The sequence below is a fragment of the Python bivittatus genome, unplaced genomic scaffold (genome assembly GCF_059951505.1).
Source record: "Python bivittatus isolate LINGU-HERP-01145 unplaced genomic scaffold, Pbiv_v1 ctg000700_np1212, whole genome shotgun sequence".
NCBI classification, from domain to species: domain Eukaryota; kingdom Metazoa; phylum Chordata; class Lepidosauria; order Squamata; family Pythonidae; genus Python; species Python bivittatus.
In genome coordinates, this window is record NW_028277098.1 from 80178358 (window position 1) to 80193976 (window position 15619).

Genomic DNA, 15619 nt, shown 5'->3' on the forward strand with positions numbered 1-15619 from the left:
ACTATTGCCAGTACTGTGGAGAATGGGAGTACTGATTGTTGAAATGTGTACATAAACATAAATGTTCAGATGCTACCAATTCACTAGAGATTAAACCTACAGCAACCAATTTAGTTGGCCACTATACACAATTTTGCCATTGTATACAATTGCTTATAAGGTCCTTATGCTTAAATCCTAAGTCATTAGGTTAAAAATCAAACACAGAAGAAATGGTAAGAAGCAGTGGGTTAATCTCAAGACATTTCTGAAACAAGCAGCAACCATGTTTTAATACTTGGATTTACAACCAAATATATAGACTAGAGATGGTAAGAAATAGGTGTAGCCTTGCAAAACGTACCATCTATGGGGAATTTTGTATTGCGCTTCCTTCATATTAGTGTCGACTGATAAAAATGCAAAACAAATTCAGATACATTACTAATCATCTTATTCCAAAGACTCACTTAAGTCCCTTATTTGTGCTTGTACATCAGATATGTTGTTCTCTGATACTGGCATTTAGAAGATATTATTAAAAAAATAAAAAAAACTGATGTAACAGTGCTTTCTGTAGAGAACTAAAAAGAAGTGAGGAGGTCTTTAGATGCCCTCTTCATGTGAGGTTGGATGACATCTTTTCAGATAGCAATACTACTTACATGGGACTTGTTAAAGAAATCCAGAATCTGCAGCTAAGACGATCATTCGTTTTCCTATTGGGATGTGTGTGAGGGTGTGTTTGCATATGCACCATTCAGTCAATTATTTTATCAGCAGAAAACTATGATTCAGTCTGTCAGATTATCGATCATGCTGGCTTCAACTGCTGTGTCCAAGGGGGCACCGAGCTTGCAGATAGTTGCAGCAGAGCTGGGATCACCGAAACACAGTTACAGCTGTTAGTGCTGGAGGATAGAGAGTAACTGGGACTAGGCAGCAGACTGAGGCTTGTGATTCATTAGAAGAAGGTGACTGAGGGGATAAGAAGAGAAAGGACATTGAACTGATCTATCTGAGACCATGGGAACAGTGTCTGGCCTCCTTTAAGCTGATGGTAGAAATGGGATGGAACAAATGCAAGGATAAAAAAAGGAAAAACTAAGTAAAATTGAATTTCACATATTGGCCCATCATGGCCCATCATGCAGTAGCCAACATTTGACCATGTCTGATTGATCCCTTGCAATGAAATTATAGCTGCAATCCCAAGCATTATTTTCTGTGAGTAAGGCCTATTTCAGTGGGACTTGCTTTCGAGTCAACATGCATCAGGTTGGCTGTCTTTTATATTCATTTATTTCCTCAAGAAGGAAATGTTGATGCCCACATAGTTTTTAAATAGTATGCTTTGAGTAAAAAATCCAGGATAAAATGTCAAGGCTTATTGAGCAGGGTCTGAAATTCTATGATTTCCCTTTCCTACAGTGTATTTTTTCACAAAGGGGTCACATTAGAGCAACAGATAAAGATTAAATCTCTGGTTTTGTTTTTATCTTCAGAATGAAGCATGTAACTTCCTGTGTGCGCATTAATGAAAGGATGATTATTTGGGAGACAAGTGTTACCATAAAGCTTTCCATCTTGGGCTTTCAGCAAAGGTTTCACTGTTCATTAACTCCTTGTGGAGCCTCTCTGACATTTACTCTGGTACTTCCTAACAGGAAGTTTTTAAGCAGTCTTCCCCTGTGTAGTATCTGCCAGATCTTTGGGGTACCATCTTAATTTACTCAGCCATCATGAACCAATAGTTAAGGATGACTACAGTCTGAACGATCTCTGGAGCACCACACTGGGGAAAGCAACATTTATATACATAATTCAAAGGTCAGATTATTCAGCCAGCACTTTTAAAAAGATACTTCACAAAGTGTGAGCTAATATATATATATGCTAGTGCAGAAGCCACACAAGCAAGCATCTACATCTTTCATAATGTCAGTGGGTGACTTGAATTAAAATGGATAATTTTGAACATTGGCATTTCAGTTTATATCTAGATTTGCATGACTTTTATTCTCGTTTTAGCATTACAGTTAGCTAAGCTAAGGCCTCCAGAACTGTTCAGAAATTTCTTCACTCAGGACAGATTCTTTTAAAAAACACTTTGCTTCCTGTCAGTGGTAAAAACAATTTACATACATTTTAAATAATACATACACTTAAAGTGGTATATTTAACTGTCAAGCATTTTCATTCAAGGAAAGTTTATGTTTCTGTAAAGAATATAATTTTGACCTTTAGTTGGCCTCTAAGAAAAATGCACATAGCAATTGCCAGCTGATTTTGTTAAGATGCCAATAACATTTTTTTAATATCGTTATAAAGATTTGTATGTTACTAAATCTAACTGATAATTCAGCATATGGATTTTTGTTTAATTATGCATGGATGTCAGGAAAAATGTATATGAGGGGGGGAAAAAAATCCCAAGTCACCATTGAAGCTATACCTTTAGCAGGCCAAGTGATTCTTTTCAAAATAGTTGCAAGGTTTTGAGTTTCCAAGAATTATTTCTCAAGTGAGTTGGTTAAAGGAGGAAAAAAAAAAAAAATGGGGAGAGGGAATGTGGCTAATATTTGAGCTATGTTACATCCTTAGATGAAGAGCAGTCTCCAGATGTTCAAATTGGGTCTTATCTGTTGTGCTAAATTGCACCAAACCTTGCTAAGAAGAAACAATCAAGTAATTGGTGATCCCTCATAATGTCCAGCTGTTAAAGTAAAATTTGTTTCTAAGATGTCTTTGGGAGTGACAACCGATCTGCCCTGATCCTGTCCTCCATCTGCCCCAAGTTTAGGACTGCTGTCATGTGGTCTTATTCTTTCAATTACTAAATTCACCATTTGCTCAAGTGAAAATAACTTTATTAATAATTTAAATTAATACAAACATAAAATGGAATACTTTTTTCCTTGTTGCTCACCTAACATTGGACTGACTGTAACTATTAGATATTTTTCCTGTTTGGGAAATCACAATTATATTACATCTCCCCCCCCTCTGAGAATCTCAAGAGATTTGGTGATAAGAAAGGAGCTTAGCTGTTTTGACAGGCTGTCTCATTTCTTCTTGAGTATTTTATCTAAACCGTCTCTGCCATTTACACATTTATTGACCTAAGTGATGGCTTGCTATAATCATAACACAATAACTTTGGTAATAAGCATCATAATTAACTCCATTTTGTATAATTGGGCCAGTATTTCTGTAAATAACGAGCAAGGTATTTTGTTGTGGGTGGCAGTGAGTTTCTTTGCTAATGAAAATTCCTCAGCAGTTGGTGTGAATATTAGGATAGGGTCAATTAAAATTAATTCTGTTTGTATTGATTGCCTTTTTGCTTATGCAAAGATTGTGCAAAGCAAGTGTGCAGCAAAAGCTTCCTTCCTTTTAAAATCTATAACATTTGCTTTTGGAGCTGGGGGAGGAGAAAACAAAAATCACAGGCTGTTTGAAATTTAAATCAAAGTAATGTGGTCAATAGAATCAAGGTTACAGTGCCCTGGAAGGTTTTCACTGGCCAGTATCAACATGCATTCTGGGTAAGAGTGGCCTGAAAGGTCAATTGACCGATGTTTGAGGGGTAGGCAGAGGGGATGCTGGCATGAACAGGTTGGGTTTTGCTTATACATTGGATACACATGGAGGTCACATTAACCCATTCATGAACTTAATATGAGCAATATAAGCACAATAATTTTAATTAATAACTAAAACTTTACTATTCCTTTTTCTTCTAACAAAAGTAATTGAAGTTCAGTAATTCTGAGACACACAGATACAAAACAAAATTAGGTTGTAGGAAACTGCTGAATGTACTAGAAGTCTTGGTTGTTGAGTTTTATTTCCAGGTGATACACACACCATCAGCTGCTTTCCAATTTTATTCTATAAACCATAGAAAAGCTGCTTACCAAAAACAAAAAAAAATGAAATTAAAAAAAAAAGTACAGATAGATGTATTCAAAACTTGGCTGCAGGCCTTTATTGAGTGCTGGACTTTGTGTGGTATTTATGATTTTTTTTTGTTCATTATTTGTTAAGTGTTTGATAATGCCACAATTCATGAAGATTGATTATGCTTTTTTTTTTTAATGAAAAAAGACTGTTCCAAAGTTTCAAAAGGTTATCATCCTCTCTTTCTTTCCATCTGGCTGAATTATACTGAGTTTTTCAACACACATTTAAATCTACCCAAAGCCTTTCTATCTTCTAGATCAATGAACAAAAGCTATTCCATGCTGCACCTTTTTTGCTGATAAAACTAATAACCTAGAGCTGTTGTACTTCACAGATAATTCATTCTTAAACTTCGTGTTCATGGATCTCCATGACACATTTCTTTGGGATTATTTGTTGTTTTATGGAAGCATTCTGGGAAGGCTACAGTTGAACAGAACATTTGCAAGAAAATTCAGCATGTTCCCATTTGGGCCTTTCTCAGTTCAAAATTGCTCTTTCCAAACTACTTTTTCATCTGTGGAACATAGCATATAAAGAAGCTTCATGGGCCCTCTATCTTTCACTGACTGTTTATCTTTCCCTATGGATCAAAAAGCAGCATTCAGAGATTGATTTGAGATAAAAGAGGAGCAGAAGAGAAAACATGAACTAACCTTTCCCCTTATGCCTTTTTCCCATCCACACACAGTCTGTTCCAGAACAGTGGATTACCTTGGGTTAAAGAAAAAAGGCATAGGTAAGAATCATATAACTATGTGTCAGACTTTTCTTGACAGGCTAGACTAGACACTGACTCAAATAGACCAGTTCTGGTAGGTAGGTTTATTGTAGAAAAGCTAGTGAAGTCATTACAAAACAATTCCAATGAAAGACTGTTATACAACACATGCAAGCCCCATGAATCCAATTCTTGAACCTCTTTCTCTCTCCCACAGGCCTGAAGCCACAATTTTTTGGGTGAGACATGGTTTCCACTTGTCTCTAATTTCGGTAATGAACTATCTGTTTTCAGACTGTTTGTTTCTGACGGCTCTCATACCACCCACCCCTTCAAGTCTTTCTTTTTCTCATACTGGAGGAAACTGGTGCATCTTCCCTCCCTCCTTCCTGGGCAGTTGGCCCAGGAAGGATCTGTGACTCTTCCACTGATAGTCTCCACGTGTCTTTTGAGGCTGAATAACCTTCCTTCCTCTCTTTCTCTCCCCTGTTTCTCCTTCTTCAAAAATTTATTTGTTGGATGCAGGCTGGGATAGATCAGGTCCCCATAGGCAATAAACCTACCATTGCCCCCTTGTTATTCAAACTTGGCTCCTTCCTTCTCAGAGTCCCAAGAGTTGATAGTTCTGTGGGTGGATCAGAAAGGTCCACCCCCCCCCCCCCCAAAAAAAAGATTGGAACAATGCTGTTCAGTCTTCTGACACTTCCCCTCTGTTTCAGGAGTTCTCAAAGATTATAGTCAATGGTTCTGATTTAGCATCATGGAATGTAATCCATTTGGCCCCAGGAACTTTAATTTAAAACTGCTTGTTGTTCTTTCACCACTTCTTTGCCTATTTTCACCTTCATTTTTCTTCTGCTTGCTGCCTGGTACAACTTCTGACAGGTTGGGCCACTTTTTCCTTTTGCAAAGGACACATGCAAATTAAGAATGAAGTTGTTCAGTCTTCTCCCAATTTCTGTCACCATTTTGCATCTTCCCCAACCAGTGGACCAACCATTTCCTTGACTTTCTCTTGATCTGCACATATAAAAAACCCCCTCTTTTTGGTGTTTGTTGCAAGCGTCAGCTCATTCTGAGCTTTAGCCATCCTGCCCATCCTTACAGATTAAGGCTATTTCCTGATATTCTGCTTTCATTTTTTAAAACTTGTCCTTTCTCTCAGTTTATCAGAAAGCTCTTTATACAATCTCACTGGTGTGATCAGCTGCCTTCCATTCTTTTTTCTCTTTGGAATTTTTTGTGCTATTGGGCCTTAATTATCTCATTTTTCAGAATTCCTTAATCCCTCTGAACTAGATTTCCCTTTAGGATTTCCATCCATGAAATTCTTCCTAGTTTTTCCCAGTTTTCCCTTAATGGATTCAAGTCACCTCTCTTGAAATCTGGAACACTAATTTGATTACCTTCCATTCTCCTTGCCTGTCATATGGGGAATTCTGGGATCAGATAGTCATTCTTTTCCAAAGTTCCTATATCTCCCACTTCCTCCACTATTTATTCCCTGTTAATAGATATGAAGTCTAGTATAGCAAATCCCCTAGATCCTTCCTGCACTTTTCGGATCATGGAGTTGCAAGATATATCAAAAAATCCCACCTGCCATAGACTTTCATTCTCAGTTAATACTGGGGTAGTTGAAATTCTCCATTACTACAGTGGTGTGTTTCCTGGATATCTTGGCCATCTGATTTGCAAAGATTTCATCTATATCTTGTGCTGGGTTGGGTTACCTGTAGAATACATCCATAACAATGTTATGACTTCAGCAGGGACAAAAAGAAATGATAGTAAGTGATAGTATCAACTGATGAGCAGGGGTCCCTTAAACTGGGTTGATTGAAAGGGCAAAAAAATTATATTAAATAAATAATGGCATCCCGATCTAGTTTAAGAATGTCTAAATAGTGCGGTGTCTAAATTCTAAAGAATGTCTAAATACGCGGTGGCGCAGCAGCTTAATGACGCTGAAAGTTGCCGGCCAGAAATGGCTGACGCTTCGCCGGTTCGAGTCCAGCCTTCACACTAAACAGGGTGAGCTCCTCTTTCCTCCCCAGTTCCTGTCAACCCAACAGGTCGAAAACTCACGTGAGTAGATAAATGGGTACTTTCACTCCGGTGGGAGGAAAAATGCTGGGGGAGCTTGCATGGGAGTCGGGAGCAGTTGCCGGTAAGCGCGAAAAACCGCACGCGCCCGAAAAGGGCGGGAAGCAACGGAAACCCCGCCTCCTGTGCTCGCCAGCTGGGCTCTGCTCTAGGAAGGAGGTTCTGGCAAACCACTTCCGAAACAGTTGCCTTGAAAACTGCAAGGACTCGTCCAAGCAGTCACTGCAGGGTCAGTAATGACTGAGCGCAGACAAAAAAAAAATAGTGCTAGTCACCGGCCAGAAATTGATTATGTAAGGCTGTGCTGGATTTTTCACTTCTGATTGCTTCTGAAGCATTTACTCATAAATGACTATAGTATATGTGCTACTTTCTCATTTACCATCAGTCCCATGTGCTGTATGGGAGGGATATGATTAGGATCCCCCATTTCTATATGGAAATAGAAATAGAATGAATAATCCCTCATTTTTGTTTGTTTGCTTGTTTGTTTTGCTTTTATTATAGGATCAGAGTATTACTTTTCCTATTCATCTCTTATCTTTTAAGGCTTATTCCTCTCCCCCCACACCTCTATATTTCTATAGTCTGTGAAATGTAATTGAATTGTTGAAATGGTCAAAGGCAGGAAATGGAACATTTTGGAAAGAAGGTAAGGAGTCGACATATATACAGTACAGGGAGATGAGAAAGGCAGTTTGGAAATGGAGGATAAGGACGTGCAGAGTGCCTGTAAAAACAAATAAACAATAATAGTCCAGAGGTTTCCTTTTTTCACATCTATAGTAAGAGTGTGTTCCATTTGGCTTGCAAAATGACTCGGAACCTGCTGAGGAAGGAGGTGGGAAACAGAATATTTTCCCATTAAGCTTGGCTTTTCATCTACAGTACTTCCCTGACAAATGCAGCTGATTCTGATGGTATTTTTTCCATTCCTATCTAATCCCTACTAAGACTGAACTATAGGCTGCTGTCTTGGGTCTTGGCTCCGATAATGTTTTTGTGCTAGCATAACATAATGTCATACAATTAGAAATTATATGTTAGCCGTTAGTCATAGCCCACTGAGTTTATATTAGACAAAGGAAATTAAACAGGAACAAGAGGAGACCTAGTAAGTGCTGTGTATTTCTTTTATGCTCCAGAAATACTACATTTTGGTTGATGAATTCAACATCGATATCTACAGATGTAAAGCCGTCTCTGCTTTAGGCAGAAGCACTCTGGACCTTTTGCTGGATACGTAATTGACCTTGCTGATGTTTGTAGTCTTTTACAGCATAATTTCCAGATATTTTTGTCCTCTGAATGCAATGCATAGCCCAACTGCGTGTGGATTTTTTCTTTGTAAAACTAAATTATTGGTGCCATTAAACTGAATGGGGGTTACTTGTAGGTAAGTGTGCACAGAATTGCAGAATCAGATATCAGTCCTATAAAATGTTAAGTGTAGGAGGTCACTTTCAATTTAACTAGGCTTTCTTTTGAGCAGACATGCATACATCTGCATAGTCAGTCTATCTGTTGACATAAATATGAGTCAATGTATATCCACTATTTGCCAATAGAGACAGGGGAAATTCCATTTTTAATGAGAAAATTCTCAGAGGATCTATTTTACTGACCAGTAGATGTCAGAATTTGACCTTTCTTAATATTAAACCCTGGCTTGCCCCTTCTTTTTAAGTGCTCTGTAACTGCTTAAAGGCTTTTTGGCTGGCATTGGCTACAGATAATTTTAATGTTCTCCTTATCAGCCATGCTTTCCTCTTGTTCTCCTAATAATGTTACTAGTGGAGAATGGGCAAGGATTTTTCCAATAATATGTTTTGAGGGATTCCATTTTTCTGACCTAAAAGCCAACTTTAAATTGTGACCAAATTCCCAAGTCCATTAATTTTTGCTCAAAGTGGGCATCCTAGAATACATCCCCTCATTTTAACAAACAAGAGAATTTGCTATTCAAATGTATTTGTCACATCTCAGAAACACCAGTAAATTGGAAGCAGACAATTTAGGCTTCAGTGGTAAAGAGGAATGGTTGACAGAATTTCCCAGCTGGATAGAAGGTCTATAGAAGCTGAAGAATTTCTCATGAAACATTTTATCCTTTTTCTCCAAACCCTCAGCCATGATTGGCAACAAGGGAGGAAGGCCATGTAATTCAACCAGAATGGGGAAATGTTCCTATTCTGATTCAGAGATCTAATCAAACAGATCAAGAACTCTTGTGACTTCAGAACCAATATCTTTTCCAGTCACAGGCTTTATATCTTCAATGTGTTCTGTCATTGCTGCAGGCTGAGCAAGTAAACACTGCACAGATTTCTGCTTGTTCAACAATACTTCTTTCTTGTCTTGCTATACTCCCTACTCCAAAAGTGGAGGATCCCACAATCTTCTAGGACAGATATGGGGAAAAATGCAAGGAACAGACACAATTTGTATAGAAATGATATCCATGCTGCTGGCAAGATGTACTTAGCTGGATACAACCCGTTGTCTTACTGAAATATCGAGAAAATTCATTTTATTTTGTAAGATATAGGTTATTAAGTTATTTTTTAAAAAGTTAATTATGTGATGAACTTGCCAGACAGGAATGCACAGAAAAGTTGTTTGTTTTTAGAATATAACACAAGTACAAATATTGTAAAGAGTCATGTACTCTTTACAATCATGTTCATAATCAGGCTGCCATGGGTTGCTTGGTTTATATATTCTTATATTTCTTCACTTTGTCGCACAAAGCAGCTTGTTTCCTCTTCATCACCAAAGCATAAGGCATTTCTATCTATGGTTAAATACAGAAACTTGTAGCTGTAAGCAACAAATGTCAACTTGGAATGTTTTAGATCAACACTGCATTGACATTGGTCTTTATTTTGGGGTAGTTTTCCTTCATGTTCTAGCAATGGGTAGTTAGGGAAACAGAGCCATAGGCAAGTTTTAACATCCATAAAAGCTGAGGGAATGAAATGTATTTAACTTGCTTCCTTTTCTGGGTGCTGAGAAAAGTAGATTTAGCACCAGGGCAAACTGTCTTGGGGGGGCTGCTCTGTTACAAAAGTGCTTCAACCAGAAAGGCCTTCTCTTAAATGGGTGCCCATTTTATCTGTGATCAGGTGGAAACAGCAAATGAGGCATTAGCTGATTATCTAAGAAGGCAGGAGGAAGCTTCTTCTTCCAGCTTCACCCAATATCTACTAGAGGAAAGAACCCAGCATTTGCTGCCACTTGGCACAGCAATATAATTGCTGTCAGTCTTAGAGGAAAGCAAAACAAACTTGGAACAAGCTCTTTCCATAAAAATGTATATTCTTGATCTGCAAGGGAAATGGTGCTTTTCAAAGATAAGGAGAAAGCTTTTCTTGGTGAAATTAAAAGTTTCCACAATTTAGGATCTTCTTTTGATAACTTAAGAAAAGTTCCTTAAATGTCCTGTTCTATTTCCTATTGTTGTGTCTGCATAGAAGGGTCAAAACAAGAAAGGAGCTCCCATTTTTTCCTCTTTTTTCCCCCCAGTGATGCTGCCTCCTCCCTCCCTCCCTCATACTCTAGCAGGAGTAGAGGAATGTAAAGATCAAGCCATTCAAATGAAAAATCATTTCAGAAAACCTAAAGAAATGAGAGAAACATATACAGTATATGGTAACAATAGTGATTGTACAGGATGGTGATGATGATGATGATGATGATGATGATGATGATGATGATGATGATGATGATCTATTTTTATAGACTCTGAGCCAAAATTAATATTTGCTGCATTTCTGTAGTGAATATAGAGAATGGCCTTGAAGGACAGAGGGAAGATCTGTTGCATAGGCAACAATCAGATAAACGAGGCTTGAATCTAGCCCAAGAAAGTGGTTTATGAAAACAATTCAGATAGCCAGCCCCCCCAATTCACATGAAGATAAAAGAGGGAGGAAGGGAAGCACATGCAGACTTGCAAGATTCTGTTACTAGCTTTAGGCCTATACAGTGTCTGTTTCTTAGTCTGGTCTACCTAATAGGGCTGACAATTTCAGACAGTAAGATATATTTGCTGAACAAGGAATTTTAAGGAAGCTTGGCCAGGGCATTTTATAGAAAATATTTAGGATGGGGAAGCAGTTTATAATACATTAGTGGAAAATGAACAATTCAATGAAGTAAAAGAATCAATCAATCCAGCAATCCAGCCATCCAGCAATATTTTAAAATAAAGTTGTCACTTGTAATAGCCTTCTCTGAACTGGTACCCCTAAATATGATAGCTTATGAACCCCATTAACCCCAGGCAATATGGCCAGTACCTCTGAAAGACACCAGGCTAAGAGAAGCTAAATGGTAGCTTCTGTAACCACTGTAGGACTATATTGTAGTAGTCACTAGATTTCCTTGCTATATTTGCCATATTGCACCATATTGTATGTTGGTTCCCAACTTTCCCAAGAAAGGGCTGCCAGTGAGTTCATATGTGAGTTCATATCCTCAGAGAGATGGCAGCCCAGAGGAGAATGTTCTTGATAGCAGACCCCTCCCAGTGGAACAGCTTGGCTTCCAAGAGCAGGATGGCCCCCACATTAACATTCAGAAAGGCACTAAAACTGGTATCTTCTGCAGGGCCCTTGGTATGGACAATTCCAGTTAGGCAGACAACAATTTATGTGGGTATTTAGATTTACTGTTTGTTTTAACTGGGTTACTTGTTACTATGTTTTATGACTCTAAGATACACACACACACACACACACACACACACAGAGTTTTCTTTTCTTTTCTTTTCTTTTCTTTTCTTTTCTTTTCTTTTCTTTTCTTTTTTTCTTTTCTTTTCTTTTCTTTTCTTTTCTTTTTTCTTTGTACACTGGTGTTTACTGTCCTGGTTCTCAGAGAGTTGGTGAAGATTTCATTTTTTCATGAAGCCTCAAAGCTGCTATGATTATCCCTCCAGAAAATGACTTAATATTATTTATATCCTGAATGTTAATTTCCTGTTTTTATCCAGTTATCTTACAACATATGGTTTCAGTTTTAATTTTGACTATCTGTTTTTAATTCCAAATCTAATCCCAAATTATGGATTTGGGAAGTTGTACTCCACTCTTTAAACCCTACAGAAAAACACCCATACAAACAAATATTTCATGTATAAAAAAGTATACATTTTTGTATTAATCTTTATTGGAGAACTGTATTAAGTGCAAATTTGAAAGAATAATTGTAGTTTTGTTGATATATTGGTCTGCAAAAATAAAATTGGATATGTTCACTTCATATTAAAAATGCTCTGATTTCTTCCTTGTCTCAGCAGAAGTGTAAATCCTATTGAGCACAGAGAATTATGAAATCCATTTAACAGTAAAATGCCCTTTAGGAGTCTAATCTGTGAGTTTAAACCATTAACAATAAACACACTATACAACCAAAAGCATATAGCAGTGTACAATTCCACAATGCATAATCAGATAGTCTATATTAAAATATAAATATTTTTTTAAAAAAATTAAACCTCAAAATAATTCACTTGTATTCAAATGTTAGGTGTCCTGTGCACTCTAGCTTTGTTTAACTCTGGATTAAACTGAAGCATGAACTTGCAATTTGACCTAGAAATGTCACCTGGTAGACAGAATAGGAAACTGCTTTTTAATACCTGAAAACAACTGAAAAGACAAAAAAAAATTTCATTACAAAAGTTGTGATTTAAAGAATCTCATGAATTATGAAAAATACTTATGAGCACCAAATTAGTTGTATGATGGGAGATCAATCTATAAAGACCCTTTAACGTCTCCTTGATATTTTGTCAAGGAATCTTTACTTCCATTTTTTAAAAATTGTGAATCTCTAATAAAAAAAACCCTGGAAATATGGAAAACAGATCCCCCCCCCCCATTTTCAAGGTAACTTTTAATGTTTAGATCTAAATCTTCATATATATTATCATGGAAATAAATGGCATTTAATTCAGTAAGACTCAGTTTAGAATAGACATACATAAAACTGTACTGCTAGTAATCCATTTCCTGGAACAATAGCCTTTTTCCAAAATGTTAACCCCTCCTTCTCCTTCTGGAACATCTGAAGTATATTTGCTATTCAACAAACCACACTTAAAAACAAATAATGACTTGGAACAGATGTGAGCAACTTTTTATGAGTTTGCATTCTAAAAAATAATAGTAGGACCAACAAAAATTAAACCTGATTTCATTTAATTTACACTGAAATGTAATTAAATTCATGTTATCCTCCAGTCATGTATTTAATAATTTTCCTTTGTGTTACATTTAAACTGAAATTCAGTGATAATTTTTTAAAGATTCCAAGGAACTACACATAAGGCTTGGAACCTGCTTGTGGCCCTGGCCTCTTAGGTGGTGTATTTCTGGCTTCATACAAGCCATGGTATTGCCTGTGACACTCTATGAAAGGCAAACTTGGACTTTGAAGAAGCAAGATAGGAAGGGTTTTGACACTTTTAAACTTCGGTGTTAAAGCAGACTCCTGAGAATAGCATGAACAGCAAAAACACAAACAAACTAATCATCAAACAAATCAACCCAGAGTTCTCACTTAAGGAACAAATGACCAGGCTCAAATTATCCTACTTTGGACATATTATGTGAAGACCTAGCTTTCTGGAGAAGGCTCAAATGCTGGGAAAGGTTAAGAGGAAAAAGAAAGAAGGAAAGAGAAGGAAGAGGACAACCAGTAGCAAGGTGGATGGACTCAGTTACAATGGTAATGAGTGTACCATTGGAAGACTTGAAAGACTAGGTTAGAGACAGATCATCATGGAGAAAATCTATTTATGTGGGCACTAAGAGTTGTTGTCAACTCCTGCCTCTAACGTGATGACGCACAGTCAATCATCAATGAATCAGTCCAACACCTTAACCACTGTATCACACTGGCTCTCTTTTATCTGGGATTTTTAAAACTCAGAAATGCATGGATTCCTGCCAACTATTACACTGGATCTTTGATTTAACCTGGCTCACAGAATCATCACTATTACAAATTTGAACAGACTTTGAAGTATCCTATATGGCAAAGGTCACTGAGGAGAAGGCGGCAGCATTTCCAGCTTGGCTTGCCTGAAGAAACTACATGGCAGAATCAAAGGGAAATCATTACTCACCATTCAAAGTACTCCATTCATTATCCCTTATCACACAGACTAGTCTTTCCTAGTGTGGGTCCTTCAGATATGTTGGGGCTACAACTCCTAGAATTTCCAGGCATATTTTCCCAACTGTTACTCTTTGGCTCATTTTTGTTTGTGCATTTGTGTCAAAGAGTATGTTTGATCTAATGTATATGTGACTCCACTTAGTGGATTGTTTTATCAGTCAATAGATTAATGTTGTATATGGGCTTTAGCAGTACTAGTACAAAGGTTCTCATAATCTGTTTGCATTGAATGAGGAAAATTCCAAGAAAAAAAAAAATCAGGGAAGTTCCAGAGTTTTATTATACAATTTCCAGTTATCCAGTGGAAATGAAATACCCTTGCAATTGCCTTTGCCTTTAAAATACTTTTTACTATATTAAATAGAAAGGAGGCTAGAAAACTGTGGCTGGAATAAGCATGTGTATATGACCACACTGAGAATTTTATTTCTGCGCAACTAGCCCATTCTTGAACCAAACAAGACAAATAGAAAAGTTTTGCATCCTACCAATTTAATTAACTAAGGTTTTCTGGTTATAAAGCTGTTTACAGCAGAAATATTGTGGAATTATTACCCAGGACATAAAAGCCTTTTTCAGACAATTCTGCATGTAATGAATGTGCAGAGACTTTATGTGTGTGTGTGTTTGTGTGCATATGGGTATGGGTGTCAGATTATGACTACAGGCATTGGTTTGAATACTACAGCTTCATTACAATTTCTGAACATGATCTGTACTTGGAGAATTATAATGACATGAACCCTTGAGTTTCCCAGGGTTGTGTAGATTAGCCTTGCTCATCACAGTTATGTGCCATGCATCAATTTCCTCCTCCTTAGCAAATGTCTAGCGTTTGGGGGGAGGAGGGGAGGGGAGGGGGGAGGAGCTTTCAATGTATATATGCAAAACGTCTACCCTTAGAGAGGAACACTGGGTAGCATCATTCTGGTGTAGGAGCTTTCTGGGCCTACATCTGTAGAAGCAGAGGGAAGGCAACATCACCAGATTTTTACTAGTGGGTCATGCTTGCTCCTACAACTGTGTTTCTCCTCTGCTTATTCTTTCAGTATATGGAAAGAGAGCTCTACTTGTCAGTCTACCTATCAATGTGAAGAAGTTCTCTTTTGGTTATAATGAATGATAGAAAATGGGGTTAAGACCAAGGGATGCAATTCTGACTCCACCACCCCATGTATAAGTGTGGATGTAGCATGAAGGAGAAGAAAGGGACAAGAGACATCATGTGAGTCATGCTGTCATTCTGCAAATGACAAAAATTACACAATTTGTCTCATTCACATGATGACATAATGACACACGATATTGTAGTTTCTACCATGTGCCTATGCCTGGAGATTGATTGATTTTTAAGGAAATGTATGCATCACCTCAGTCTAAATATCATCTGGTCCAGAATGTGATGGTGTGAGTAGTTATGGGCAAACCTTAGTATGCCCATGTAGCACCTGTATTTTGCAAGCTGCTGCAGTGGCTCCTAGTAGGCTTCCAGGTGCAATTCAAGGTGGGGGTTAAAGCCTTACATGGCACAGGAACACTTTACTCGCAGGACCACCTGTCTCTGGTTGTCTCTGCCTGTCCGACACACTCCAACAGAGTGGGCATGCTCCAGATCCCTTCTCTTTAATAGTGATGGGACTTAGGAGGTGTGCCTGCCCTGTG

General features: G+C 37.7%; 1 long non-coding RNA gene across 1 annotated transcript in view; it reads right to left on the bottom strand.

The window, feature by feature from the left end:
- Positions 1-669: 669 nt before the first annotated feature.
- The window catches only part of LOC148214264 (uncharacterized), a 78690-nt gene continuing 63740 nt past the window's right edge, over positions 670-15619 (bottom strand). Inside the window, exons 3-5 of the long non-coding RNA XR_015798607.1 lie at positions 6266-6399; positions 4602-4659; positions 670-957 (exon numbers count right to left, since the gene is read on the bottom strand). This is a non-coding gene — a long non-coding RNA (uncharacterized LOC148214264). The remainder of the gene's footprint in view (positions 958-4601; positions 4660-6265; positions 6400-15619) is intronic.